This window comes from Macaca nemestrina, chromosome 13, assembly GCF_043159975.1.
Source record: "Macaca nemestrina isolate mMacNem1 chromosome 13, mMacNem.hap1, whole genome shotgun sequence".
NCBI classification, from domain to species: domain Eukaryota; kingdom Metazoa; phylum Chordata; class Mammalia; order Primates; family Cercopithecidae; genus Macaca; species Macaca nemestrina.
In genome coordinates, this window is record NC_092137.1 from 118,110,975 (window position 1) to 118,116,054 (window position 5,080).

A 5,080-nucleotide genomic window follows, 5' to 3' on the forward strand; every position below is an offset into this window, starting at 1 on the left:
CAGTCTCTTTCCTCACCTAATCATGGCTCAGGCTGGGCCAATCACACTCCCTTTCCAAGGAACTGGGCACTGTGTTGCGGGAGTTCTACTCTAGGGAAACCAGGATGTATCATGTGAGAGGCCCAGTGAATGGAGCAAAGGAGTAGGGAAAAGCAGAGAGACGTGTAAGGACAGGGTCCCACACCTTTGAGACCCAGGAGATCTCCCACTTTGGGACCCAGGAGGTATCTTGACATATGTCCACTAAAGAGCCCTTTGGGCCTCTAGCTAGCTGGAGAGGTTTCTTTTTATTACTCCTAAAAAACAGCAGCCAATCCCTGAAGACAGTTCTTAGCTGAAAATCAGTTCCTATTTCCATGTGGTCCTGTGGAAGCTCCAGTCCACCCCTCTGTGAAAAGGGCTATCAAAGTTGCTTCACCTCAGAGGATTAGAGCTCAGTTGGGGTAATAGATGTGGAAAGGGATCTTAGAAGACAATAATTTCCCGTAGGAACAATTGGAATTTATTGGACCCGCTTACTCTTCTTTTAAGGTTTTGTACCAACAGGCGAGCATCACATGCCTCTCCTCATGATCTCTACACAGATATTACTTCTTGAGGTTACTTGCAAGGAGCCAGCCAGCTGGCCAGAGCCAGCTCAGGAGACTGAACTGGGTGTAGGATGACGGATGGTTCAAAGAGGCCCTTTTCTGATGCAGAATGTCCTTGCTACTAGCCTGAAATTCCATAATTACAGGTTGATTTCCTTATGACTTGAAAACACACTTGAATTAAAATGCAGACTAGGCAAAGTGTCCTTAGATTTGACACCAAAATCATAGCCCACAAAAGGAAAGATGATATATTAGCCTGCTTAGGCTGCCATCACAAAATACCATGGACTAGGTGGCTGAAACAACAGCAATGTATTTTCTCACAGTTCTATAGGCTGGAGGTCCAAGATGAAGGTCTGATAGGGTTCAGCTTCCGGTGAGGGCTCTCTTCCTAGCTGGTAGACAGCTGCTTTCTCACAGTGTCCTCGTGTGAGAGACTCTCTCACATGAGAGAGAGAGAGTCTCTCTTCTTCTTTTTTTTTTTTTATAATTTATTCATTGATTTTTTTCTTAAATAAAATGAATTAACATCCATTATAAAAACTTTAAATCTACAGTAGGGTAAAAATAAACTATAAAACCTCCTTTTCAATCCCCTCATTTACTTCTACTCCACGGAATTAACGATTGTTAATATTTTCTTGTTTATCCTTTCAGAACTCCATTTATTGGTGAGAATGGTGTCATATAAATTGTCTTAGCCAGTTGTGATGGCTCATGCCTGGATTCACAGCATTTCTGGAGGCCAAGGTGGGAAGATCACTTGAGGGCAGGAGTTCGAGGCCAGCCTTGGCAATACAGAGAGACCCCATCTCGTATGTGTTTTCTTATGCTTTCTCTTGGATATATGTTTGATGTATTTCTTCTTCTTTTTACAAAACCATTGACTTATCTGTTTATGTGTCATGCCAAATTCAAATAAGAGTGATAGACTCTCTTGTATTGTGGGCACCTGTTTAACTTAAACTTTGCCCAGAGATTGTCCATGAAGGATTTGCTGACTAATCTTTTCTTGGGATACTGTTTCTCATTTCCTTTTTCCTTTTTTTTTTTTTTCCCTGTTCATCTTCCAGCTCCTTTTCATCTTCCTCTTCTTTTTCTCACTCTCTTTTTCTGCCTGCTTCTCCTCCTCCTCCTCTACATTTCTGCTTTCCCTTTTGTTCATCTTCACTGCAGTTTCCATTTGATTGTTCTAGATTTTGATCCCAAGGCATAGCTGGTTGTTTCTGTATAAAAAGATTTGAATTATCAGAGGCTTCTGAAGTATCAGGATCTCTCTCCACACTGAAAAAGTTTCTTCTCCCACTTCCTGGACACTGTCCTTTCCTGGACTTCCTCAAAGTCAATGGCTGGTCTTTCAAAGCTTTCTTTGTTGCTCCTCTTTCTCCTGTCTCTATTCTTCTTGTAAGAGCACCAGCCCTATGGGATTAAAGTCCTACCCTTATGACCTCATTTAACCTTTATCACCTCCTCTCAGGCCAAAACAGAGTCACACTGAGTCTCATTGGGAGTTAGAAAATTCAACATAGGAATTTTTGAAGGACACAATTCAGTTCATAGCAGATTGATATATTCAACCTTATCTAAATTTAAAACTTTTGCTCAGCAAAAGACCTGTAAGGAGGACGAAAAGACATGCTATAGACTGAGAGAAAAGATTTGCAACCTATATATCTAACAGAGAACTTGTATATTAAATATATGAATCTCACAAAACTCAACAGTAAAACAAATTCCAATTAAAATATGGGCAACAATTCTGAACAAAATTTTAGCCAATTGAATGTAACAATGTATAAATCCCATGACCACATGGCATTTATTCCACATATGTACAGCTAGCTCAATGCTTGATAGTCAATGTGATTCACCATATCAACAGGCCAAAGAAGAAAAATATGATCACATCCATTGACATTGAAAAACATTTGACAACTTCAACACCCATCAATGATTAAAGGCACTCAGTACATTAGGAATAAAGGGGAACTTGCTTGATCTCATAAAGAGCATCTGTATAAACCTAAAGCTAACGTCATACTCAATGGTGAAAGATTGAATGCTGTCCTTCTAAGACGGGAACAAGATAAGGATGCCTGCCCTCACCACTCTTATTCAACAATGTGCTGGAAGTTTTAGTCATTGCATTAAGGGAAGAAAAAGAAATAAAAGTCATTTAGAGTAAAAAAGAAGATAGAAGTGTCTTTATTTGCAGACAATATGGTTGAAATCCCAAGGAATCTGCAAAACAAAACAAATCTTCATAGGACAAATAATTGAGCTCAGTAAGATCACAGGATACAAGATCAACACACAAACATCAATTGCATTTCTATATACTGACAATGAACAAGTGGAAACCAAAATTTAAAAATGCAGCACAATTAATAATTGCCCAAAGAAATGGAAATAGTTATCAAACAGATCAAACAAAACATACACGGTATCCTTATGCTGAAATTACAAAGTGCTGATGAAAGAAACCAAAGAAGACCTAAATATTTAGGGAGATGCCAGCTGTGGTGGCTCACGCCTGTAATCCCTGAACTTTGGGAGGCTGAGGCAGGAGGATCACTTGAGCTTAGGAGTTTGAGACCAGCCTGGGCAAGATAGACCTCGTCTTTACTAAAAATATATTTTTTTAAAAATTAGCTAGCCATGGTGGCGTGTGCCTATAGTCCCAGTTACTCAGGAGGGTGAGGTGGCAGGATTGCTTGAGCCTGGGATGTCAAAGCTGCAGTGAGTCATGATCGTGCCACTGCACTCCAGCCTGGACAACAGATTGAGAGCCTGTCTCAGAAAAAGAGAAGAAATTGATAAATTGAAACTTATCAAACTTAAAAGCTTTTCTTGTAAAAGCTTATGTTAAGAGGACAAAAAGACAAGCTACAGATTGGGAAAAATTATTTGAAAATCACATGTTAGACAAAGGACTTGTATCTAGAATATGTAACAATTCTCTAAACTCAACAATCCAATTAGAAAATGGGCAAAAGACATGTAACAGACATTTCACTGAAGAGGATGTCCAGATGGGAAACAAGCATGTGAAAAGATATTCAACATCATTAGCCATTAGAAAAATACCAAATAAAAGTACAAGGTAGCATTACATACCTACCAGAATGGCTAAAATAAAATATAGTGATAACACCAAATGCTGCTGAGAATGCAGAAAAATCAGACCACTTATACACTGCTGGTGGAAATAAAAAATAGTACAGCCATTCTAAAAAATAGCTTGTCAGTTTTTTGGTTTTTGTTTTGGTTAGTTTTTTTTGTTTGTTTGTTTGTTTTTTTGTTTTTTTTTTTTTGAGACAGTGTGGCTCTGTCACCCAGGCTGGAGTGCAGTGGCACAATCTCGGCTCATTGCAAGCTCCGCCTCCCAGGTTCACGCCATTCTCCTGCCTCAGCCTCCTGAGTAGCTGGGACTACAGGTACCCGCCACCACGTCTGGCTAATTTTTTGTATTTTTAGTAGAGACGGGGTTTCACCATGTCAGCCAGGATGGTCTCGATCTCGTGACCTCGTGATCCGCCCGCCTTGGCCTCCCAAAGTGCTGGGATTACAGGCGTGAGCCACCGCGCCGGGCCTTGGTTTGGTTTTTTTGAGACAGGTTCTCACTCTGTCCACCAGACTGGAGTGCAGTGGAACCATCATGGCTCACTGCAGCCTCAACCTCCTGGGCTCAAGCAATCCTCCTGCTTCAGCCGCCCAAGTAGCTGGGACTACAGATGTGTGTTACCATGTCCAGCTAACTCTTGTATTTTGTTTGGGTAGGAACAGTATTTTGCCATGTTGCACAGGATGGTCTTGAACTCCTGGGCTCAAGCGATCTGCCTGTCTCGGGATCCCAAAGTGCTGGGATTACAGGCATGAGCCACTGTGCCTGGCTATCAGTTTCTTTTAAAACTAAAAATGAACTTATTTAGCAATTACATTCTTGGGCCTCTATCCCAGAGAAATTTTCATTTCAAAATCTTGGGTTTTTAACAAAAATTTATACACAGTGTTCATAGAAGCTTTATTTGTTATAGCCAAAAAAGCTGGAGACGACCAAAATGCCCTCTAATAATGTATTAAACTGTACTACATCCATACCGTGAGACACCATTCAGCAATACAAGGGAGAAACTACTGATACCCGCGGCAAGTTGGATGGATCTCAGTGTAGTCATGCTGAGTGAAAAGAGCCAATCTCAAAAAGTTACCTATCGTATGATTCTGTGCATACAATATTTTTGAAATAGTAAAATTGCAGAGCTGGAGAACAGATTCGCAGCTGTCAGGGATTTGGCAAGATGAGAGGGGAGGAGAAGGCCATGGCTAAAACAGGATAGCATAAGGGATCCTTGTATTCTATATTCTGACTGTGGTGGTGGTCATACGAACTCACATTTCATAGAACTAAGTATACACACACACACATGCACAACTGCATGCATGTAAAGGTGGTGAAATTCTAAGATCAATGTACTGCATCAATG

The 5,080-nt window shown here is 40.6% G+C and overlaps 1 pseudogene; it reads right to left on the bottom strand.

Moving 5' to 3' along the window:
* Positions 1-1,253: 1,253 nt before the first annotated feature.
* LOC105490318 (NANOG neighbor homeobox-like) lies at positions 1,254-4,174 on the bottom strand (annotated as a pseudogene).
* Between the last annotated feature and the right edge of the window lie 906 nt (positions 4,175-5,080).